Source organism: Macaca fascicularis, chromosome 2, assembly GCF_037993035.2.
Source record: "Macaca fascicularis isolate 582-1 chromosome 2, T2T-MFA8v1.1".
Classification (NCBI taxonomy): Eukaryota; Metazoa; Chordata; class Mammalia; order Primates; family Cercopithecidae; genus Macaca; species Macaca fascicularis.
Genome location: NC_088376.1, coordinates 124,571,571 through 124,598,325, shown reverse-complemented (window position 1 = coordinate 124,598,325; position 26,755 = coordinate 124,571,571). Strand labels below are relative to the sequence as shown.

Below are 26,755 nucleotides of genomic sequence, written 5' to 3'. Positions count from 1 at the left end.
AGCTAGACCAAAAAAATCAGTAAAGACTTGGAAAATTTGAATAACACTATCAACCGTCTTGATGTGATTGATATTTATACACCAGGAGCTGCTGAACATACCTTTTCAAGGGCTTAGGATACACTGACAAAAATAGACCATAAGCTAGGCCATAAAACAAGCCTCAATAAATTCAAAGAAATTAAATTATATAAGCTATTTTTCTGACTGCAGAGCAATTAAATTAGAAATTAATAACAATACAATATTCAGAAAACTCTTAAATATTTTGAAATAAACATTTTTCTAAATAACTCATGGGTCAAAGAAGAAATCATAGAAGAAATCAGAAGATATTTGGAACTATATGATAAAGAATTTATAACTTGGTGAAATTTGTGGGATAAAGCTAGAACAGTATTTAGAATGAAAGATAAAAGTTTACATTTTTATATCAATGACTAAAGGTTGTACATTTACAAGAAGATAGAATAAGAGGAACAGAGTAAACCCAAATAAGGAGGAGGAAGAAAATAACAAAGAGCAGATCAATGAAAAAAATCTCACATGAACAATAAGGAAAATTAACCAGTCAAAAAGTTGATTCTTTGAAACAATCAACAAAATTGACAAACCCCTAGCTAGAATGATCAAGGGAAAAATTAAATACAAATCACCAATACCAAGGATTAGATGTTCTTGTTACAGATCTTATAGGCTTTAAAGAATAATATACTATTATGAACAATTTTATGCCAATAGATTCAACAAGCTAGATGAAACCAACACATTTTCTGAAAAACACAACTTCTTTAAACTGAGCAGGATGAAACAGAAAATCTCAATAGCCATATAGCTATTAGAGAAATTAAATACATTATCGAAAACCTTTCTACAAATAAAACATCCTCCAGGTCCAGGTGGTTTTACTGGTGAATTCTATCAAACATCCAAGGAAGATGTAAAACCTCTATTACACAATCTTTAACAGGAAAAAGAGGAGAGAATACTTCCCCACTCATTTTATGAGGCAAGCATAACCTTAACCCTCAAACCCAGGAAAGACATTACAAAAGAGAAGGTCACAGATAAGTATCACTCAGGAACATTGATGCCAAATCCTTAGCATAAAATTAGCAAATCACATCCAGCTTCTATGAATACAAGATTGATTTAAGATTCAAAACTCAATTTGTGAGGTGAGCAGATCACCTGAGGTCAGGAGTTCAAGACCAGTCTGGCCAACATGGTGAAACCCTGTCTATATTAAAAACACAAAAATTAGCTGGGAATGGTGGTGGGCGCCTGTAGTTGAAGCTACTTGGGAGGCTGAGGCAAGAGAATTGCTTGAACCTGGGAGGTGGAGGTTGCAGTGAGCCAAGATCATACCACTGCACTCCAGCCTGGGCAACAAGTGCGAAACTCCATCAAAAACAAAACGAAACAAACAAACGAACCCCCACAAACTCAATCTGGATGTCTCTTTTTTCCTGCCAGGCCTGAGACTATTTATTTCTGCCAAGAGATACCAAGGTAGGCATATGGAACTTACAAGAGAGCCCCAACTATAACACATTGCCTGGTCTAGGAAACTTCTTCATTCCCACGAGCGCAAAACTCTCCTTCCTCATCCAGAGACGCCACGGCAGCTGGGGACAACAGTAGGTAAATTGCACCTCATCCCTGTCTCACCAAGAGACATCTGGTGGCCTGGTCTGAATAAAACTAATCTGTCCCTTCAGCAGCACCAGAGGCATCAGATAAACCAAATACATCAAAATAACACCCCAAACTCTCTGAAAATTATACTCCCATTGAAACCACACTCCACAAAAGTGGGCCAAGACTTACATACTAAACCTAAACACGGTGACTCCCAAAATAAAAGATTAACATAGGACCCAGAGTTTCCTAATTAAATAGAAAAATGTACAGAATACAGTTAAAAATCACTCTAGGATAGGCCGCCATCATGAACGACACCGTAACTATCCGCACTAGAAAGTTCATGACCAACCGACTACTTCAGAGGAAACAAATGGTCATTGATGTCCTTCACCCCGGGAAGGCAACAGTGCCTAAGACAGAAATTCGGGAAAAACTAGCCAAAATGTACAAGACCACACCGGATGTCATCTTTGTATTTGGATTCAGAACTCATTTTGGTGGTGGCAAGACAACTGGCTTTGGCGTGATTTATGACTCCCTGGATTATGCAAAGAAAAATGAACCCAAACATAGACGTGCAAGACATGGCCTGTATGAGAAGAAAAAGACCTCAAGAAAGCAACGAAAGGAACGCAAGAACAGAATGAAGAATGTCAGGGGGACTGCAAAGGCCAATGTTGGTGCTGGCAAAAAGTGAGCTGGAGATTGGATCACAGCCAAAAGAGTAAAGGTGCTGCAGTAAAGGCTACCTGTGTCCATTTTGGATTTTTCACGAGCAGATTAATAAACTAAAAACTTTCATGTGAAAAAAAAAAATCACTCTAAGAACCAAGAAAATCACAATTTAATAAGAAACAATCAACTGACACGAACATTGAGATAAATAAGATTCTAAAGCATCCATCATAAAAATTTTTCAACAATCAATTACAAATTCTCTTGAAACAAATGATAGTGAAAAAATAGAAAATGTCAAAAAGAAGTAGATTAAAAAAGAAGAAAATGGGAATCATAGAACTGAAAAATAAATAAAAATTTTAAAAACTTGCTTGATGGGGTCTATAGTAGTATGGAGATGAGAGAAGATAGAATCAGTGAACTTGAGGTCAGGTGTGGTGGCTCACACCTGCAATCCCAGTGCTTTGGGAGGTTTAGATAGGAGGATCACTTGAGGCCAGGAGTTCAAGACCAGCGTGGGCAACATAGTGAGACCTTGTGTCTATGGAAAAAAAAAAAAAAATGAATCAGTGAACTTGAGAACAGAACAACAGAATTCACTCAATCTGAACAACAGAGAGCACATAGAAGAAAAAGGCACTTCAGGGACCTGAAGAAAGTAATATGACAATCCAGCATTTGTATCATCAGAGTCCCAGAAGTAGAGAAGAAAGAGAGTGGGGCTGAAAGAATATTTGAAGAGATTTGATTGCAAACTCCCCAAATATGGCAGAAGACACAATCTTACACATTCAAGAAGCTGAGCAAATCCCACGCATGAGAAACCCAAGGAAATTCATGCCAAGACACATTATAATTAAATTTCTAACTAAAGATACAGAAGAAAAATCTTGAAAACAGCCAGAGACAGCCGGGCACGGTGGCTCACGCCTGTAATCCCAGCACTTTGGGAGGCCAAGACAGGTGGATCATGAGGTCAGGAGATTGAGACCATCCTGGCTAGCACAGTGAAATCCCGTCTCTACTAAAAAATACAAAAAACTAGCCAGACGAAGTGGCGGGCGCCTGTAGTCCCAGCTACTTGGGAGGCTGAGGCAGGAGAATGGTGTAAACCCGGGAGGCAGAGCTTGCAGTGAGCTGAGATCTGGCCACTGCACTCCAGCCTGGGTGGCAGAGCGAGACTCCGTCTCAAAAAAAAAAAAAAAAAAAAAGAAAGCAGCCAGAGAGACACAGTGCATTATTTATAGGGGACACCAATTCGAACAACAGCAGATTTTTCATCTGAAACCAAGGGGGCCAAAGGAAGTATCACATTATTTCTAAAGTGTTGAAAGAAAACAGCTGTCAATCATACAAATTCTATATCTGGTGGAACTATTGTTCAGGAATAAAGAGAAAAAAGAAAACAGTGGCAGACAAGAAAAAATAAAAAACTTTGTGGCTGGTAGAGCTACTATTAAAGATTGGCTAAAGGAATTTCTTAAAACAGAAAGGAAATAATAAAAAATAAATCTTGGAGCATCAGGAATGAAAAGGAAAGAACAGAAAAAGCAGAAACATAAATATATACTGTAGGCTTTTTCCTCAGCAGTTTAATAAATCATATTCAATGATTGAAATACAATTATAACACCATTTGATGCTGCAGGCAATGATATTTAAAAGCAAGGAAAGTAAAGGGACCTAAATGGAATTGGGATTCTATACTTAAAAAGGTAAAATGGGCCAGGCACGGTGGCTCATGCCTGTAATTCCAGCACTTTGGGAGGCCGAGGCGGGTGGATTACCTGAGGTCAGGAGTTTGAGACCAGCCTGGCCAACATGGTGAAACCCGTCTCTACTAAAAATAACAAAAATTAGCTGGGCGTGGTGGCAGGCACCAGTAATCCTAGCGACTCAGGAGGCCGAGGCAGGAGAATCGCTTGAACCCAGGAGGTGGAGGTTGCAGTGAGCCCATATTGCGCTATTGCGCTACAGCTTGGGCAACAAGGGCAAAACTCCATCTCAAAAAATAAATAAATAAATAAATAAAGTAAAATGATACTGGTAGGTGTTATGACACATGTGTGTGTTAAACTACCCAGAGTAACACTATACAAAGATATGTATACAACATGGGGTTAGAGGCAGTCAAAAATCCATGTAAAACTTTGACTTGCCCAGAACTTAACTACTAATAGCCTCCTGTTGACTGGAAGCATTACTGATAACATAAACAGTTGATTAACATATATTTTGTATATTATATGTATTGTATACTGTATTCTTATAATCAAGCTAGAAAAATGAAAATGTTATTAAAAATCATAAGGAAGATAAAACATACTATTTATTAAGTGAAAGTGAATCATCATAAAGGTCTTCATCCTTATCATCTTCACATTAAGCAGGTTGAGGAGGAAGAAGAGTTAGTCTTGCTGTCTCAGGGATGGCAGAGGCAGAAGAAAATCTACTGTCTTGGTCTCTTTATTGTTGCTGTAAAGGAATACCTGAGGCTGGGTAACTTATATAGAAAAAAAAGGTTTATTGGGCTCACCATTCTGATGGCTGTAATGTTTAAGATTGTTCATCTGCATCTGGTGAGGGCTTCAGGCTACTTCCACTCATGATAGAAGGTGAAAGGGAATTGGCTGTGCAGAGCTCACATAGTGAGGTAGGAAGCAAGAAAGAGTGGAGAGGTGCCAGGCTCTTTTAAACAACCAGCTCTCAGAGGAAGTAACAGAGTGAGAACTCATTACCCCTAAAGGAGGGCATTAATCTATTCATGAGGGACCTGTCCCCACTACCCAAACAGCTCCCACTAGTCCCACCTCCAACACTGGAAATCAAATTTCAACATGAGGTTTAGAATAGACAAACATCACAACCATAGCATCTGCATATAAGTAGACCCACACGGTTCAAACCTGTGTTTAATATAGTTGTTTGACACAGGTTTAAATTTTTGAATTTTTTTTGAAAAATGCTATAAATAAGTCAGGATGGAATTCTAAAAAATGTTCAAGTAATGCACAGGAAGTCAAAACAGAGAAACAGTGAAGTGAGATCTAGAAGAAAAAAATAAAAAAACAACTCAAGATGGCCAACTAGAGGCAGTTACAGTGTGTGGCTCTCAGGAAGAGGAACAAAAGGGGTTAGGAAACACAGCACCTTCAACTGAAACATCCAGGTACTCTCACTGGGACTAATCAAGGAAACAGCTCAACCCAGGAGAATGAAGAAAAGCAAGACAGGACAATGGCTCACCTACGAGCAGCAACACGGAGCCAGGGGAACCTCCCCAACCCAGGGAAGCGGTGAGTGAACATGCGACCCTGGGAAATCATGCTTCTCCCAGGGATCTTTGCAACCCTCATCAGGAGATCCCCTCATGAACCCACTCCACTAGGGCCTTCAGTGTGACACCTACAGCTGCATGGAGTCTTAGCCGAGCAGCCGCTCAGGCACATGTGGAGGCGCAGGAGCTTTACATACTCTGGCTCCGGGCTTCCCAGCAAAAGTGACTGCAACTCCAGCAAGGTGGGAGGTTGTACCTCTGTACATACTCCTAGGAAGGGGGCTGAATCCAGGGGCCAAGCGGCAATGGTCTGTGGGCACCACTTCCATGGTGCCTCACAGGATAAGACCCAATGGCTTGGAATTCCAGCCAACCACCAGCGACAGTGTTGTCCCTACCTGGAATGGAGTTCCCGTGGGGAAGGGTGGGCTGCCATCTTTGTTGTTTGGACGACTCAGCTGTTCCAGCCTGAGGGCTTTGGAGAGTCTAAACTGACTGGGGGCATAGAGAATGCCCCAGCACAGCATAGCTGCCCTACCAAAACATAGTCAGACTGCTTCTTTAAGCTGGTTCCTGATCCATTCCTCCTCACTGGGCGGGGCTTCCCAACCAGGCCCTCTGGCTCCCCCTGCTGGTGTTCTCCAGCAGACCGCGATTTGAATTCTCTCTGGGACAGAATTCTTGGTGGGAGGGGCGGGCTGCCATTTTGCTGTTTGGGTGATTTAGCCGTTCCAGCTTCCATGCTTTCTTTGGAGAGCCTAGGCTAACCAGGGGCAGAGGCGGTACCACAGCACAGCACACAACACACAGCACACAGCATAGCACACAGCACAGCACAGCACACAGCATAGCACAGCACAGCACACAGCACAGCACAGCACACAGCACAGCACACAACACACAGCACACAGCACAGCACACAGCACAGCACACAGCACAGCACACAGCGCAGCGCAGCACAGCACAGCACAGCACAGCACAGCACAGCACAGCATAGCACAGCACAGCCGCTCTACACAAGCATGGCCAGACTGCTTCTATAAGCAGGTCTCCTGTCTCATATCTCCTGACTGGTTGAGACCTCCCAAATGGGGCCCTTCAGCACCTCCTACAGCTGCGTTTTTGCTGGCAATGGGTCCATACCTCCCTGGGACAGAGCTCCCAGAGGAAGGGGGCAAGTTGCCGTCTTTGCTGTATTGCGGTTTTCACTGGTGATGTGTCTAGGTACTGGAAAATCTGAGATGATTGGGGACTGGAACAGAACCCCACCAAACCGCAGCAGCCCTACAGAAAAGTGGCCAGACTATTAAAAGGAAAAAGAAAACACCCATTCAGAGGTCAGCAACTTCAAAGATTGAAAGTAGGTACGTCCACAAAGATGAGAAAGAATCAGAGTAAGAATGCTGAACACTAAAAAAGCCAGAGTGCCCTCTTTCCTCCAAATGACTGCATCACCTCTCCAGCGAGGGATTGGAGTAGGGCTGAGGCTGAGATGGCTGAAATGGCAGAAATAGAATTCAGAATATGGATAAAAATGAACTTCACTGAGCTAGAAGAATATGTTGTAACCAATGCAAGGAAGCTAAAAATCACAATAAAACATTGCAGGAGCTGACAGACAAAATAGCCAGTATAGAGAAGAACATAATGAACCCAATAGAGTTGAAAAACACAATACAAGAATTTCACAATGCAATCACAAGTATTAATCGAAGAACAAACCAAACAGAGGAAAGAATATCAGAGCTTAAAGACTTTTTCTTGGCTAGGTGTGGTGGCTCATGCCTGTAATCCCAGCACTTTGGGAGGCCAAGGTGGGCAGATCACTTGAGGTCAGGAGTTTGCGACCAGCCTGGCCAACATGGTGAAACCTCGTCTCTACAAAAAAATACAAAAACTAGCCAAACATAATGGTGGGTGCCTGTAATCCCAGCTACCTGGGAGGCTGAAGAAGGAGAATCGCTTGAACCTGGGAGACGGAGGTTTCAGTGAGCTGAGATTGCGCCACTGTACTCCAGCCTGGGCGACAGAGTGAGGCTCAGTCTCAGGAAAAAAAAAAAAAAAAAAGGTAGTTTTTCTGAAATAAGACAGGCAAACAAGAATAGAGAAAAAAAGAATGAAAAGGAATGAATAAAACCTCCAAGAAATATGGGATTATGTAAAGAGACCAAATCCATGACTAACTGGTATACCTGAAAGAGATGGGGAGAATGGAACTAATTTGGCAAATGTATTTCAGGATATCATTCATGAGAACATCCCCAACCTCACTAGAAAGGCCAACATTCAAGTTCAGGAAATGCAGAAAACCCCAGTAAGGTATTCTGTGAGAAGATAGCCGTGAGACACATAATCATCAGGTTCTCCAAGGTTGAAATGAAAGAAAAAACGTCAAGAGCAGCAAGAGAGAAAGGCCTGGTCACCTACAAAGGAAAGCCCAACAGACTAACAGTGGGCTTCTCAGTGGAATCCCTATGAGTCAAAAGAGATTGAGGGCCAGTATTAAACATTCTTTATTTTATTTTTTATTTATTCATTTTTTTATTATACATTAAGTTCTAGAGTACATGTGCACAGCGTGCAGTTTTGTTACCTATGTATACATGTGCCATGTTGGTGTGCTCACCCGTTAACTCGTCATTTACATTAGGTATATCTCCTAATGCTATTCCTCCTCCCTCTTCCCTCCCCCCACCCCACGACAGGCCCCGGTGTGTGATGTTCCACACCCTGTGTCCAAGTGTTCACATTGTTCAATTCCCACCTATGAGTGAGAACATGCGGCGTTTGGTTTTCTGTCCTTGCAATAGTTTGCTCAGAATGATGGTTTTCATCTTCATTCATGTCCCTAAAAGGGGCATGAACTCATCCTTTTTTATGGTTGCATAGTATTCCATGGTGTATATGTGCCACATTTTCTTAATCCAGTCTATCATTGATGGACATTTGGGTTGGTTCCAAGTCTTTGCTATTGTGAATAGTGCCGCAATAAACATACGTGTGCATGAGTCTTTATGGCAGCATGATTTATAATCCTTTGGGTATGTACCCAGTAATGGGATGACTGGGTCAAATGATATTTCTAGTTCTAGATCCTTGAGGAATCCCCACACTGTCTTCCACAATGGTTGAACTAGTTTACAGTCCCACCAACAGTGTAAAAGCATTCCTATTTCTCTAGATCCTCTCCAGCACCTATTGTTTCCTGACTTTTTAATGATCACTATTCTAACTGGTGTGAGATGGTATCTCACTGTGGTTTTGATTTGCATTTATCTGATGGCCAGTAATCATGAGCATTTTTTCATGTGTCTGTTGGCTGTATGAATGTCTTCTTTTGAGAAGTGTCTGTTCATATCCTTTGCCCACTTTTTGATGGGGTTGTTTGATTTTTTCTTGTAAATTGGTTTAAGTTCTTTGTAGATTCTGGATATTAACCCTTTGTTAGATGGCTTGCAAAAAATTTCTCCCATTCTGTAGGTTGCCTGTTCACTCTGATGGTAGTTTCTTTTGCTGTGCAGAAGCTCTTTAGTTTAATTAGATCCCATTTGTCAATTTTGGCTTTTGTTGCCATTGCTATTGGTGCTTTAGTCATGAAGTCCTTGCCCATGCCTAAGGCCTGAATGGTATTGCTTAGGTTTTCTTCTAGGGTTTTTATGGTTTTAGGTCTAACATTTAAGTCTTTAATCCATCTTGAATTAATTTTGTATAAGCTATAACGAAGGGATCCAGTTTCAGCTTTCTACTTATGGCTAGCCAGTTTTCCCAGCATCATTTATTAAATAGAGAATCCTTTCCCCATTTCTTGTTTTTGTCAGGTTTGTCAAAGATCAGATGGTTGTAGATGTGTGGTATTATTTCCAGGGGCTCTATTCTGTTCCATTGGTCTATATCTCTGTTTTGGCACCAGTACCATGCTGTTTTGGTTACTGTAGCCTTGTAGTATAGTTTGAAGTCAGGTAGCATGATACCCCCAGCTTTGTTCTTTTGGCTTAGGATTGTCTTGGCAATGCGAGCTCTTTTTTGGTTCCATATGAACTGTAAAGTAGTTTTTTCCAATTCTGTGGAATAAGTCATTGGTAGCTTGATGGGGATGGCATTGAATCTATAAATTACCTTGGGCAGTATGGCCTTTTTATGATATTGATTCTTCCTAGCCATGAGCATGGAATGTTCTTCCATTTGTTTGTGTCCTCTTTCATTTCACTGAGCAGTGGTTTGTAGTTCTCCTTGAAGAGGTCCTTCACATCCCTTGTTAGTTGGATTCCTAGGTATTTTATTCTCTTTGAAGCAATTGTGAATGGGAGTTCACTCATGATTTGGCTCTCTGTTTCTCTGTTATTGGTGTATAGGAATGCTTGAGATTTTTGCACATTGATTTTGTATCCTGATACTTTACTGAAGTTGCTTATCAGTTTAAGGAGATTTTGGACTGAGATGATGGGGTTTGCTAAATATACAATCATGTCATCTGCAAACAGGGACTATTGGACTTCCTCTTTTCCTAATTGAATACCCTTTATTTCTTTCTCTTGCCTGATTGCCTTGGCCAGAACTTCCAACACTACGTTGAATATGAGTGGTGAGAGAGAGCACCCCTGTCTTGTGCCAGTTTTCAAAGGGAATGCTTCCAGTTTTTGCCCATTCAGTATGATATCGGCTGTGGGTTTGTCATAAATAGCTCTTCATATTTTGAGATGCGTCCCATCAATACCTAGTTTATGGAGAGTTTTTAGCATGAAGGGCTGTTGAATTTTGTCAAAGGCTTTTTCTACTTCTATTGAGATAATCATATGGTTTTTGTCTTTTGTTCTGTTTATATGCTGGATTGCGTTTATTGATTTGCATATGTTGAACCAGCCTTGTATCCCAGGGATGAAGCCAACTTGATCGTGGCAGGTAAACTTTTTGATGTACTGCTGGATTCGGTATGTCAGTTTTTTAATGAGGATTTTAGCATTGATGTTCATCAGGGATATTGGTCTAAAATTCTCTTTTTTTGTTGTTGTGTCTCTGCCAGGCTTTGGTATCAGGATGATGCTGGCCTCATAAAATGAGTTAGGGAGGATTCCCTCTTTTTCTATTGATTGGAATAGTTTCAGAAGGAATGGTACCAGCTCCTCTTTGTACCTCTGGTAGAATTCGGCTGTTAATCCGTCTGGTCCTGGACTTTTTTTGGCTGGTAGGCTGTTAATTATTGCCTCAATTTCAGAGCCTGTTATTGGTCTATTCAGGGATTCAACTTCCTCCTGGTTTAGTCTTGGGAGAGTGTAAGTGTCCAGGAAATTATCCATCTCCTCTAGATTTTCTAGTTTATTTGCGTAGAGGTGTTTATAGTATTCTCTGATGGTAGTTTGTATTTCTGTGGGGTCAGTGGTGATATCCCCTTTATCATTTTTTATTGCATCTATTTGATTCTTCTCCCTTTTCTTCTTTATTAGTCTTGCTAGCGGTCTATCAATTTTGTTGATCTTTTCAAAAAACCAGCTCCTGGATTCATTAATTTTTTTGGAGGGTTTTTTGTGTCTCTGTCTCCTTCAGTTCTGCTCTGATCTTAGTTATTTCTTGCCTTCTGCTAGCTTTTGAATGTGTTTGCTCTTGCTTCTCTAGTTCTTTTAATTGTGATGTTAGGGTGTCAATTTTAGATCTTTCCTGCTTTCTCTTGTGGGAATTTAGTGCTATAAATTTCCCTCTACACACTGCTTTAAATGTGTCCCAGAGATTCTGATATGTTGTATCTTTGTTCTCATTGGTTTCAGAGAGCATCTTTATATCTGCCTTCATTTTGTTATGTACCCAGTAGTCATTCAGGAGCAGATTGTTCAGTTTCCATGTAGTTGTGCAGTTTTGAGTGAGTTTCTTAATCCTGAGTTCTAGTTTGATTGCACAGTGGTCTGAGAGACAGTTTGTTATAATTTCTATTCTCTTACATTTGCTAAGGAGTGCTTTACTTCCAATTATGTCATCAATGTTGGAATAAGTGTGATGTGGTGCTGAGAAGAATGCATATTCTGTTGCTTTGGGGTGGAGAGTTCTGTAGATGTCTATTAGGTCTGCTTGGTGCGGTGCTGAGTTCAATTCCTGGAAATCCTTGTTAACTTTCTGTCTCATTGTTCTGTCTAATGTTGACAGTGGGATGTTAAAGTCTCCCATTATTATTGTGTGGGAGTCTAAGTCTATTTGTAGGTCTCTAAGGACTTGCTTTATGAATCTGGCTGCTCCTGTATTGGGTGCATATATATTTAGGATAATTAGCTCTTCTTGTTGAATTGATCCCTTTACCATTATGTAATGGCCTTCTTTGTCTCTTTTGATCTTTGATGGTTTAAAGTCTGTTTTATCAGAGACTAGGATTGCAACCCTTGCTTTTTTTTTTTTTTTTGTTTTCCATTTGCTTGGTAGATCTTCCTCCATCCCTTTATTTTGAGCCTATGTGTGTCTCTGCACATGAGATGGATCTTCTGAATACAGCACATTGATGGGTCTTGACTCTATCCAATTTGCCAGTCTGTGTCTTTTAATTGGAGTATTTAGCCCATTTACATTTAAGGTTAATATTGTTATGTATGAATTTGATCCTGTCATTATGATATTAGCTGGTTATTTTGCTCATTGGTTGATGCAATTTCTTCCTAGCATTGATGGTCTTCACAATTTTGCTTGTTTTTACAGTGACTGGTACCAGTTGGTCCTTTCCATGTTTAGTGCTTCCTTCAGTAGCTCCTGTAAGGCAGGCCTGGTGGTGACAAAATCTGTCAGCATTTGTTTGTCTGTAAAGGATTTTATTTCTCCTTCACTTATGAAGCTTAGTTTGGCTGGATATGAAATTCTGAGTTGAAAATTCTTTTCTTTAAGAATGTTGAATATTGGCCCCCACTCTCTTCTGGCTTGTAGAGTTTCTGCCGAGAGATCTGCTGTTAGTCTGATGGGCTTTCCTTTGTGGGTAACCCGACCTTTCTCTCTGGCTGCCCTTAACATTCTTCCTTCATTTCAACTTTGGTGAATCTGACAATTTTGTGTCTTGGAGTTGCTCTTCTCAAGGATTATCTTTGTGGCATTCTCTGTATTTCCTGAATTTGAATGTTGGCCTGCCTCCCTAGGTTGGGGAAGTTCTCCTGGATAATATTCTGAAGAGTGTTTTCCAACTTGGTACCATTCTTCCTGTCACTTTCAGTTACACCAATCAGACATAGTTTGGTCTTTTCAGATAGTTGCATATTTCTTGGAGGCTTTGTTCATTTCTTTTTACTCTTCTTTCTCTACACTTCTCTTCTCACTTCATTTCATTCATTGGATCTTTAATCACTGATACCCTTTCTTCCACTTGATTGAATCAGCTACTGAAGCTTGTGCATGTGTCACATAGTTCTCGTGCCATGGTTTTCAGCTCCATCAGGTCATTTAAAGACTTCTGTACACTGTTTATTCTAGTTAGCCATTCATCTACTCTTTTTTCAAGGTTTTTAGCTTCTTTGCGATGGGTTCAAACATCCTCCTTTAGCTTGGAGAAGTTTGTTATTACCGATCATCCGAAGCCTTCTTCTGTCAACTTGTCAAAGTCATTCTCCGTCCAGCTTTGTTCTGTTGCTGGTGAAGAGCTCCGTTCCTTTGGAGGAGAAGAGGTCTGCTGAGTTTTAGAATTTTCAGCTTTTCTGCTCTGTTTTCTCCCCAACTTTGTGGTTTTATCTACCTTTGGTCTTTGATGATGGTGATGTACAGATGGGATTTTGGTGTGGATGTTCTTTCTGTTTGTTAGTTTTCCTTCTAACAGTCAGGACCCTCAGCTGCAGGTCTATTGGAGTTTGGTGGATATCCACTCCACACCCTGTTTGCCTGGGTATCACCAGCAGAGGCTGCAGAACAGCAAATATTGCAGAATGGCAAATGTTGCTGTCTGATCCTTCTTCTGGAAGCTTTGTCTTAGAAGGGCACCCAGCTGTATGAGGTGTCAGTCGGCCCCTACTGGGAGGTATCTCCCAGTTAGTCTACTCGGGGGTCAGGGACCAACTTGAGGAGGCAGTCTGTCCGTTCTCAGATCTCAAACTCCGTGCTGGGAGAAGCACTATTCTCTTCAAAGGTGTCAGACGGGGACGTTTAAGTCTGCAGAAGTTTCTGCTGCCTTTTGTTCAGCTATGCCCTGCCCCCAGAGATGGTGTCTACAGAGGCAGGCAGGCCTCATTGAGCTGCAGTGGGCTCCACCCAGTTCGAGCTTCCCGGCTGCTTTGTTTACCTACTCACGCTCAGCAATGGTGGACGCCCCTCTCCCAGCCTCGCTGCCACCATGCAGTTCGATCTCAGATTGCTGTGCTAGCAGTGAGCAAGGCTCCATGGGCATGGGACCCTCCAAGCCAGGTGCAGGATATAATCTCCTGGTGTGCCATTTGCTAAGGCCATTGGAAAAGCTCAGTATTAGAGTGGGAGTGTCCCGATTTTCCAGGGATCATCTGTCACAGCTTCCCTTTGTTAGGAAAGGGAATTTCCCAACCCCTTGTGTTTCCCAGGTGAGGCGATGCTCCACCCTGCTCCATGGGCTGCACCCTCTGTCTGACAAGCCCCAGTGAAATGAACCTGGTACCTCAGTTGGAAATGCAGAAATCACCCCTCTTTTGCATCACTCACACTGGGAGCTGCAGACTGGAGGTGTTCCTATTTGGCCATCTTGGAACCTCCCCTCAACATTCTTAAAGAAAGGAAATTCCAACCCAGAATTTAATATCTGGTCAAATTAAGCTTCATAGACAAAGGAGAAATAAGGTCCTATTTGACAAGTAAATGTTGAGAACATTCAGTACCACCAGACCTGACTTACAAGACTTCTGAAGGCAGCACTAATTATGGTAGGAAAGATTGTTACCATCCACTACAAAAACACATTGAGTACACAGAGCAGTGACACTATAAAGCAACCACATAAACAAGTCTGCAAAATAACCAGCTAACATCATGATGGCAGGATAAAATCCACAAATATCAATACTAACCTTAAATGTAAATGGGCCTAATGCCCCAATTAAATGACACAGAATGGGGAGCTGGATAAAGAACCAGGACCTGGCTAGGCACAGTGGTTCACGCCTATAATCCCAGCATTTTGAGAGGTTGAGGCATGCTGATCACCTGAGGTCAGGAATTTGAGACCAGCCTGGCCAACAGGGTGAAATCCTGTCTCTACTAAAAATACAAAAAATTAGCTGGCCATGGTGGCATATGTCTGTAGTCCCAACTACTCAGGAGGCTGAGGCAAGAGAATTGCTTAAAGCTTGGAGGCAGAGGTTGCAGTGAGCTGAGATTGCACCACTGCACTCCAGCCTGGGGGATAGAGCGAGACTCCATCTAAAAAAAAAAAAAAAAAAAAAAAAAAAAAGGACCCATTGGTATGCTGACTTCAAGAGACCCATGTCACATGCAATGACACACATAGGCTCAAAATAAAGGGATGGAGGAAAATTTACCAGGCAAATGGAAAACAGAGAAAAGCAGAGGTTGCAATCTTAGTTTCTGTTGGACCACTGTGCAGTCAAATTAGAAATCAAGATAAAGAAATTCATCCAAAGCCATACAATTACATGGAAATTGCATAACCTGCTCCTGAATGACTTTTGGACAAATAACAAAATTAAGGCAGAAACTGAAAGGCTCTTTGAAACTAACGAGAACAAAGATACAGCATACCAGAATCTCTGGGACACAGCTAAGGCAGTGTTAATAGGAAAATTTATAGCATTAAATGCCCACATCAAAATGTTAGAAAGATCTCAAGTTAATAATCTAACATGACAACTAAAAGAACTAGAGAAACAAGAGCAAAGAAATCCCAAAGCTAGCAGAAGACAAGAAATAACCAAAATCAGAGCTGAACTGAAGTGGGTTGAGACATTAAAAAAAGCCATTCAAAAGATGAATGAATCCAGGAGCTCATTTTTTGAAAAAATTAATAAAATAGATAGACCACTAGCTAGTCTAATAAAGAAGAAAAGGGAGAAGATTCAAATAAACACAATCAGAAATGATAAGGGGTATATTACCACTGATGCCACAGAAATATAAACCCATCAGAGAATATTATAAACACCTCTATGCACATGAACTAGAAAATCTAGGGAAATTGATAAATTGTGGACAAGTACACCTGCCCAAGAATGAACCAGGAAGAAATTAAATCCCTGAACAGACCCAAAATGAGTTCTGACATTGAGGCAGTAATAAATACCCTACCAACCAAAAAAGCCCAGGACTAGGTGGATTTACAGCTGAATTCTACCAGATGTACAAAAATAAGCTAGTACCATTCCTACTGAAACTATTCCAAAAAATTGAAAAGGAGAGACTTGTCCCTAACTCATTCTATGATGCTAGCATTATCCTGATACCAAAACCTGGCAGAGCTACCAAAAAAAAAAAAAAAAAGAAGGCCGGGCGCAGTGGCTCACGCCTGTAATCCCAGCACTTTGGGAGGCCGAGGTGGGTGGATCACGAGGTCAGGAGATCGAGACCACTGAAACCCCGTCTCTACTAAAAATACAAAAAATTAGCCGGGCATGGTGGCGGCGCCTGTAGTCCCAGCTACTTGGGAGGCTGAGGCAGGAGAATGGCGTGAACCCGGGAGGCGGTGCTTGCAGTGAGCCGAGATCGCGCCACTGCACTCCAGCCTAGGCGACAGAGCGAGACTCCATCTCAAAAAAAAAAAAAAAAAGAAAAGAAAAGAAAACTTCAGGCCAACATCCTTGATGAATATCAATGCAAAAATCCTCAACAAAATACTGGCAAACCAAATCCAACAGCACAACCAAAAGCTTATCCACCAAGTAAGCTTCATCCCTGGGATGAAAAGTTGGTTCAACATATGCAAACCAATAAATGTGATTCATCACGTAAACAGAACTAAAGACAAAAACCATATGATTATCTCAATAGATGGAGAAAAGGACTTCAATAAAATTCAACATTGCTTCATGTTAAAAACTCTCAATCAACTAGGTATTGAAGTACTATACCTCAAAATAGTAACATCCATCTATGACAGACTCACAACCAGCATCATACTGAATGGGTAAAACCTGGACGCATTCCCCCTTGAAAACCAGCACAAGATAAGGATGCCCTCTTTCACACTCCTATTCAACATATTATTGGAAGTTCTGGCCAGGGCAATCAGACAAGAGAAAGAAAGAAATGGTATTCAAAGAGGAAGAGAGGAAGTCAAACTATCCCTGTTTGCAGACGACATGATCCTATACCTAGAAAACCCATCGTCTCAACCCAAAAATCTCTTAAGCTGATGAGCAACTTCAGCAAAATCTTAGGATACAAAATAAATGTGCAAAAATCGCTGGCATTCCTATATACCAACAACAGTCACGCTGAAAGCAAAATCATGAATGAACTCCCATTCACAATTGCCACAAAACAAATAAAATAACTAGAAGTACACCCAACCAGGGAGGTGAAAGGTTTCTACAGGGAGAACTACAAACCACTGCTCAAAGAAATCAGAGATGATACCAACAAATGGAAAAACATTCCATGTTCATGAATAGGAAAACTCAATATTGTTAAAATGGCCATACTGCCCAAAGCAATTTATAGGTCCCATTAATTGTATTCCCATTAAACTACCCTTGACATTCTTCACAGAACTAGAAATAAACTATTTTAAAATTCATATGGAACCAAAAAAGAGCCTGAATAGCCAAGAAAATCTTAAGCAAAAAGAACAAAGCTGGAGGCATCATACTACCTGACTTCAAACTATACTACAAGGCTACTGTAACCAAAACACATGGTACTGGTACAAGAATAGACACATAGACCAATGGAACAGAATAGAGAACCCAGAAATAAGATCACACACCTACAACTATCTGATCTTCAACAATCCTGAGGAAAACAAGCAATGGGGAAAGTATTCCCTTTTCAATAAATGGTACTGGGATAACTGACTAGCCACATGCAGGGGATTGAAATTGGACTCCTTCCTTACACCATATATAAAAATCTATTTGAGATGGATTAAAGAGATAAATATAAGACCCTGAACTATAAAAATAAACAACCTAGGCAATTCCATTCAAGACATAGGCATAGGCAAAGGTTTCATGATGAAGATGCCAAAAGCAATTGCAACAAAAGCAAAAATTGACAAATGGGATTTAATTAAACTAAAGAGCTTCTGCACCGCAAAATAAACTACAAAGAGAATAAACAGACAATCTACAGAATGGGAGAAAATTTTTGCAAACTATGCATCTGACAAAGGTCTAATCTCCAGCATCTAAAGGAACTTTAATTTATAAGAAGCAAATTACCCCATTAAAAAGTGGGCAAAGAACATGAAGAGACACTTCCCAAAAGAAGACATATATGCAGCTAAGAAGCATGTGAAAAAAAGCTTAACATTACTGATCATTAGAGAAATGCAAATCAAAACCACAGTGAGAGATTATCTAACACTGGTCAGAATGGGTACTATTAAAAAGTCAAAAAAAAAAAAAAAAACAAAACCCAAAACAAACAAACAAACAAAAAATACCAGATGCTGGCAAAGTTAGGGAGAAAAAGAAACGCTTATACACTGTTGGTGGGAATGTAAATTGCTTCAGCCATTGTGGAAGACAGTGTGGTGATTCCTCCAAGACCTAAACACAGAAATGCCATTCAACCCAGCAATTCCATTACTGGGTATATACCCAAAGGAGCAGAAATCATTTTAATATAAAGACACATGCATGTGTACATTCACTGCAGCAGTATTTACAATAGCACAGATATGGAATCAACCTAAGTGCCCATCAATAACAGGCTGGATAAAGAAAATGTGGTACATATACCATGGAATACTATGTAGTCTTAAAAAAGAATAAGATCATGTATTTTGCAGGGACATGGATGCGGCTGGAGGCCACTATCCTTAGCAAACTAACACAGGAACAGAAAACCAAATACTGCATGTTCTCACTTATTAGATGAGAACACATGGATACATAGGGGGGAATAACACACATTGGGGTCTTTAGAGGGTGGAGGGTGGGAGGACAGAGAGGATCAGGAAAAGTAACTAATGGATACTAGGCTTAATTCCTGGGTGATGAAATAATCTGCACAGGCCGGGCGCGGTGGCTCAAGCCTGTAATCCCAGCACTTTGGGAGGCCGAGACGGGCGGATCATGAGGTCAGGAGATCGAGACCATCCTGGCTAACACGGTGAAACCCCGTCTCTACAAAAAAATACAAAAAACTAGCCGGGCGAGGTGGCGGGCGCCTGTAGTCCCGGCTACTCGGGAGGCTGAGGCAGGAGAATGGCGTAAAAACCCGGGAGGCAGAGCTTGCAGTGAGCTGAGATCCGGCCACTGCACTCCAGCCTGGGCGACACAGCGAGACTCCGTCTCAAAAAAAAAAAAAAAAAAGAAATAATCTGCACAATACTCCCCCATGACATACGTTTACCTATATAACAAACCTGCACATGTATCCCTGAACTTAAAATTGACTTTAAATAATTAAAAAAATAAAATGACAGATATATGCAAGAACATAACAATTGCCTTAAATACAAATGGTCTAAATACACTAATAAAAAGACAGATTGGTAGAGTGTATAAGAAAATGTGACCCAACTGTATGCTGCATATAAGGAACTCAGTTTAGTCTAGGTGTGGTGGCTTGGGCTTGTAATCACAGCACTTTGGGATGCCAAGGTCGGAGGATTGCTTGAACCCAGGAGGTCAAGATCAGCCTGAGCAACATAGCAAGACCCAGCCTCAAAAAAAGTTAATTAAATTAAAAAAAAACCAACTCAGTTCAAATCAACAACATAGGTAGACTGAAAGTAAAAGGATGGGAAAAGCTATACCATGCAAACAATCAGTAATAGTAGAAGTGTCTATATTAATATCTGATAAAGTAGGTTTCAGAAAAGGAAAATTACTAGAGACAGAGACATTATAGTGTGAAAACAGAATGAATTAATCAGGAACACATAATGGTCCTAAATGTGTATGAATCTAACAACAGAGCCTCAAAACACATGAAATAAAAATTGATGGAGCTGAAAGGAGAAATAGACGAATCCATGATTATGTCCCCTCCTGGCACATACTATACATGCTATTTAAACAACACAATCACCAACAAGGCCTAATTGACATACATAGAAAACAACAACCATACATGGGACATTGATCAAGATAGGCCACATCCTGGCTATAAAGCAAACCTCAACAAATGTAAAATAACTGAAATTATACAAAGTGTATCCTCTGATCTTAACGGAATCAAACTAGAAATCAATTATAGTAAAACAATAGGAAAATCTCTAAAATGTGGGAATTAACAGTCTTCTAAATAATCCATCAATCAAAAAGAAAGTCTCAAAGGAAATTTAAAACTAAACTCAATGAAAATGAAATCACAACTTATCAAAATTTGTGGAATGCAGCTTAAAGCAGGGCTGAGAGGGAAATTTATAGCACTAATGCTTATATTATAAATGAGGAAAGATCAAAACAGAGAAAAAGTGAAGTGAAATCTAGAGGAAACACATTTTAAAAACCCAATAAAATGGCCGATTTATGTGACCACAAATATCTTAAATGTAAGTGGTCTGAATACACTAATAAAAAGACAGACTGGTAGAGTGTATAAGAAAATGTGACCCAATTGTACGCCGCATATAAGAAACTCAGTTCAAGATGGGTGCGTTTAAAATCAATGAACTACAGGCCAGGTGTGTGGTGGCTTACGCCTTGTAATCCGAGCACTCTGGGAGACGGAGGCAGGCAGATCACTTGAGGTTGGGAGTTGGAGACCAGCCTGGCCAACATAGTGAAACCCCGCCTCTATTAAAAATTCAAAAATTAACTGGACATGGTGGTGGGTGCCTGTAATCTCAGCTACTTGGGAGGCTGAGGCAGGAAAATCACTTTAACCTGAGAGGTACAGATTACAGTGAGCTGAGATCGCGCTACTGCGCTCTAACCTGGGCAACAGAGCGATACTCCATCTCAAAAAAAAAAAAAAAAAGAAGAAAAAGAAAAAGAAAATTAATAAACTACATTCCTACTTCAAGAAATTAGAAAAACAGGAGCAAAATAAACTCAAAGCAAGCAGAAGAAATAAAATAACAAAGAAAAGAGCAGACATCAATGAAATAGAAAATAATAGAGAAAAATCAGTGAAAAGAAAACCTAATCCTTAAGAAAAAAAATCAACAAAATGGACAAACCTCTGGTAAAACTTACCAAAATAAAAACAGATGAGAAAGCAATCTCCAATGTCAGAAATGGAAAAGCTATCACTATAGATCTTGTAGCCATTAAAAACATAGTAAGAGAATACTATTAACAACTTTATCATCATACATTCAACAACTCAGAGGAAATAAACCAAATCCTCAGAAGCCACAAACTACCAAAACTCAACCAATATGAAACAGACAATCTGAATAACCCTATAATTATTAAAGAAATTGAGTTCATAATTGAAAATGTCTTGTAAAATAAATCTTCAGGCCAAGATGGCTTCATTGGAGAATTCTGTGAAACACTTGAAGAAAAGTTAACCCCAATTTTATATAATGTATCCCAGAAAACAGAAAAGGAAATACTTCTCAACCTATTTTCTGAGGTTAATATTACCCTGATACCAAACTAGATGAAGATAATACAAAAAGAGACAACTGCACATCAATGTCTTGAACCCGGGAGGCAGAGCTTGCAGTGAGCCGAGATTGTGCCACTGCACTCCAGCCTGGATGACAGAATGAGACTCCATCTCAAAAAAACAACAAAAAAAATTAAATTAAAAATGTTGAGTTTTTATTGACAAAACAGTTTCTTTTAAGTCCAGGAGTACATGTGCTGGTTTGTTACATAGGTAAACTTGTGTCATGGGGGTTTGTTGTACAGATTATTTCATCACCCAAGAATTAAGCCTAGTATCCATTAGTTATTCTCCCTGATCCTCTCCTTCCTCCCACCCTCCGCTCTCTGAGAGGCCCCAGTGTGTGTTGTTCCTCTTTGTGTGTCCATGTGTTCTCATCATTTAGTTCCCACTTATAAGTGAGAACATGCGGTGTTTGATTTTCTGTTCCTGTGTTAGTTTGCTAAGGATAGTGGCCTCCAGCTGCATCCATGTCCCTGCAAAAGAGATGATCTCATTCTTCTTTATGGCATGGTGCATATGTACCATATTTTCTTTATCTAGTCTGTCGTTGATGGGCACTTAGGTTGATTCCATGTCTTTGCTATTGTGAATAGTGCTGCAATAAACACACATGTGCATGTGTCTTTTTAATAAAATGATTTATATTCCTTTGGCTATATACCCTGAAATGGGATTGCTGGGTTGAATGGCATTCTGTCTTTAGGTCTTGGAGGAATCACCACATTGTCTTCCACAATGGCTGAAGTAATTTACATTCCCACCAACAGTGTATAAGCATTTCTTTCTCCACAACCGTGCCAGCATCTGTTATGTTTTGACTTTTTAATAGTAACCATTCTGACTGGTTTTAGATGATCTCTCATTGTGGTTTTGATTTGCATTTCTCTAATGATCAGTGGTGATGTTGAGCTTTTTTTTTTTTCATATGCTTGTTGGCTGCATGTATTTCTTCTTTTGAAATGTGCCAAGAAAACAGATTTTAAAATTACATGTAGATGCAAATAAACTAGAATTGCCAAAACAAAGAAGAATGAAGTTGGAGGCCTCAGTGTACATTGGATTGGAGCACATCTATTCTCTTTCTATTATTGTATTCATCATGCTTTACTGTAATTATTACTAAAGTAAGGGACCTCTCTTAAAACCATCTCTGTGTCCCTTAACACAATCACAAATGTTTTCAGTAAAACGTGTTGCATTAGTTTAAAAGTAAATACAATTTTCTATTCATATGATTTTTATTTGAGAAAAAAGGAAAGACTGGGCATCTCAATCACTGAGCAAGTGGGCAGTACTCTCTGGCAATCACTTCAGAAATATAGCCATCTTTTTCTTTTTCCAAGATCAAGATCCAGAATCTTGGGACTGTGGTTTCCATTTAACACATGGGGAACATCCCTTGAGGTTATTCAGCGAGTTTGGTTTTACATCAGGGAATTACTTGGAGTCTGGCTTCAGCCAATCCTGGATTTAATTATTCATGGCAATTATTGCTTACCTATTAACATCTTTGTTTATATTGACTCTGATGATTCTAGTCTTTGATTGCATGTGGCTTCTCTACCTTTAACATCATGCATCACTCAGTTCTCCAAGGTGAGCCGAGGGCTTTCCCCTTTCAACATTTAAAGTAAGCTCCTTAGTTCCAGACAACACCAGTGCATGGATTTTACATCTTGCCAATTCTTTAATACTTTATTCTTAATCCATAGCCTTGTGAACTTTAAAATATAGCTCTGATAATTCCAAAAGACCATCCACTTTATCTTAACAGAAGTTGCAAATTGGTATCGGTCCATGTTTGTGTATTTCCAACCATTATTCCTACCCAAAGTTGTTTATTTGTGATGAGATTTGGTCCAGTTTAGTGCCCGTTGAGATTATCCATCATGACTTTTGAAATCATCTATTTTTTGACCGTTTATCTCCTGGAAACTTCACAGCAAGCTACTGAAGTCATTCCAGCTGAAGCTGTTTTTCCCTTCCATTAGGTCATTAAGGACAGCATCAAATCAAGTATACAAAGAAGCTTGTTCCATACAGAAAAAATTAAAGTGCTCCAATTCCGTTTTCTGGGTTTCTCATTCTCACATTTTCTGACCAAGAAGGTTTAGATAGTGTCAAGGTGAGGCAAAAGAAATAATCTGCTTAGATAAATATACTCAACACTGTCTTCTCTGAGGGTTGGTGTGGGTGACACAAACAAGGCATATGCATTGAATTATCAGACTTAATCTCAAAGGTGTCATCTACAGGTAGATGCTGGAGTCTACATCCAACCAATCAGTGTTTGTTGGGCATCTAGAGCATGCCACATTAACACTCTGAGGATTCCAAACATGAAAGAGATAAGGTTTCTAGACCTAGGTATGCAAATCAGGCAAAGAAGTATATAATAAAGATCAATGAAGAAGCATAAAGTAATGCTGTTGGAACTGAAGAGGGAGAAACCTTCCAATTGGCCAGACCCTAGGAGATTTCATGGCAGAACATGGTATTTGAGCTGAGCCTTGAAGTATGGATAACATTTCCATCAGGAAGGGAGGATATGCCACATGGATAAAACGGCACATGCAAAAACCTAGAAGTTGCAAAGTCATAGGCTATGTGCATGGTCTTCTGGTCAGCAAAACTTCAGTATTCCAGCTCCTTCCTTCCTAAGAGTGAAGATATAGAAAGCAGTTGATAGGTTTGATCAAGAGCTAACTCTGAGCCAGGTGCAGTGGCTCACGCCTATAATCCCAATAATTTGGGAGGCCAGGGCAGGCAGATCATTTTAGGGTCAGGAGTGCAAGGCCAGCCTGGCCAACATGGTGAAACCCTATCTCTACTAAAAATAGAAAAATTAGCCAGGCGTGGTGGCACATGCCTGTAATCTCAGCTACTCAGAGGCTGAGGCACGAGAATCACTTGAACCCAACAGGCAGAGGTTGCACTGAGCCAAGATCCTGCCACCGCACTCCAGCCTGGGTGACAGAGTGGGACTCTGTCCGGGAAGTGGGAGGATTAAAAAAAAGAAAGAGAGTTAACCCTGGACAGAAGCCTTCTAGGGATTACTCATTTGCTGGAGTAGATACTCTTTCTCAAATAGTAGCATACTCACTCAGGAGACTCCAATCCATATGTAAAGATATGAGTCCTATGCCCTTGCTCTGTTCTGGAGAAAAATGAGCCTCAGAGTAGCAATGTGACTTGTCCAAGCCAACCTGCAAGGTTGATGAAGACCTTGATCTCAAACTGAAGTCCCTAAAATTTCAGTTCAGTCATTATCTATACTAGGAAAAATAACTGGATGGTAACATCAAATCATTTTACTCGAACTTGGAATGTGATTTTTATGTAGCCATTATACTATTTTTATATAATTCAGAAAGTTAAGGTGACTTAATACATTTTGTTTGGTTTAAGCTGATAATAACATTAGTTTGCAAATTCTGATTTTTCTCTTCAGATATGACTATTAGGGATGGGGAAGAAATGCATCAGGATTGCACTGAGTGAAAAGTAGATGCAAACATCCACATGCAATATTTATGAATACTAAGTACATGTGAGGTCCTAAGAGTTCACATACATCATCTCACTTAATGCTTGTAACAGCACTCAGAAGTTGATACTATCATTTTTATTTTACACTTGAGGAAATTAATACACAGTTAATTAACTTGACTAAGGTCCCATAGCTATTAAGTGGAAGAGCTAGGCAATCTGGCTCAACTACCTACCCTCAACTGCTAGGCTAAGGACAATGAGGATGAAAATGGTATGTCTCTCATAGAGTTGCTATGAGCATTTCACGAGTTAATACATATGAAGTGCCTACTTCCACATCTGGTGCATCGTACGTACTCATAAATAATAAAAACTATGGTTGGAAGATGAAGTTCCTTGCCTAGAGTTGTACGTTGCTAGGCTGACTAAAGAGCACCATGCTGTTAACCCATATAGTAATAATTATCATAATAATGTAATTTGTTGTTGTTTAATTTTGTTTCAGAAATCTTGTATATTTTCATAGGCCAGTAAAAGTAAAATTTGAGTTCCATGTTATGCATGTACAAAACTAAAGTAAATATGGACGAGTTCATATTTTGACATTGTGACTTGAGCATTTAAAAATGATACATGCTCTACCCATGTTCATAGCAGCAGCATTATTCACAATAGCCAAAAGGTAGAAGCAACCCAAATGTCCATTGACAAGGGAAAAACAAAATGTGCTATATCCATACAATAGAATGTTATTCAGTGTTGAAAAGGAAATAAATCCTGACGCAGGCTACAAAACGAGTGAACCCTGAAGACATCATGAAATCTGCCAGTCACAAAAGGACAAATGGTTTATAATTCCCTTTATATTAGATACCTAGAGTAGTCAAATTTACAGAAACAGAAAGTAGAATGGTGGCTACCAGGGACTGGGGAAAGGGAGAAATGGGGAATTATCGTGGTTGGCGGGTATAGAGTTCCAGATTTGCAAGATGAAAAAGGTTCTGGAGATTGACAATGGTGACAGTTGTACAACAACGTGAATGTATTTAATGCCACCAAATTGTACACCTAAAAATGGTCAAAATGGTAAATGTTGTTACTTATATTATACTACAATTGAAAAGACATATGTGCTGAGAAATTGAAATTTTATATATTCAACCAAAATGCAAAGGGCCTCACAATCATCACAGTAAAAATGAGGCATTTTTGAAAACAGGTAGAAGTCATTTCCTTGCTTACTCATTGTGAATGCTACTTGACAAAAGGTTTGCTTGGTTTGAGTATCAAAACATATTAATTGAGGCCTTTGGTATTCAGCAGTCAAACGCTGGGTTTCGATAATCCTCTTTGCCATTTCTGTGATGTTCTTATTTCCAGAATCTAATTCTCCTGGGGAATGTACTACTCCCTTACAGCAGGTGAACAGTTTTTATGATTTAAATATTCAAAACTTTGAGGCAGCTATGGGGTGGGAGGTGACATTAGGGAGAGATGTGATTATCTTAGGGACACTGTATTAAGATTAAATTGGATTCTTCATTCCCTTCTAGAAAAAGGAATGAGAGCTAGTATTTTTTGAGCACGCTTTAGCACCCATGGTTTGAGCAACCATGCTGGGCACTTTGTGTATGTTATTGTATTTAATTCTGATGGCACAGGAGTAAAAGAAAATTTGTCAAATCATAAGAGATTGCAAGTGTTTTCCCTCCTCTCATTTTTTTTTTTTTTTTTTTTTTGAGATGGAGTCTCGCTCTGTCGCCCAGGCTGGAGTGCAGTGGCGCCATCTCAGCTCGTTGCAAGCTCTGCCTCCCGGGTTCACGCCATTCTCCTGCCTCAGTTTCCCAAGTAGCTGGGACTACAGGCGCCTGCCACCATGCCCAGCTAATTTTTTGTATTTTTAGTAGAGACGGGGTTTCACCATGTTAGCCAGGATGGTCTCGATCTGCTGACCTTGTGATCCGCCCGCGTCAGCCCCCCCAAAATGCTGGGATTACAGGC

General features: G+C 40.0%; 1 long non-coding RNA gene and 1 pseudogene across 1 annotated transcript in view; both read left to right on the top strand.

Annotated features, from left to right (window-relative positions):
* Positions 1-26,755, top strand: part of LOC135969524 (uncharacterized) — an 85,892-nt gene that overhangs the window by 8,720 nt on the left and 50,417 nt on the right. The window lies entirely within an intron of this gene.
* Positions 1,946-2,463, top strand: LOC102118798 (small ribosomal subunit protein eS24 pseudogene; annotated as a pseudogene).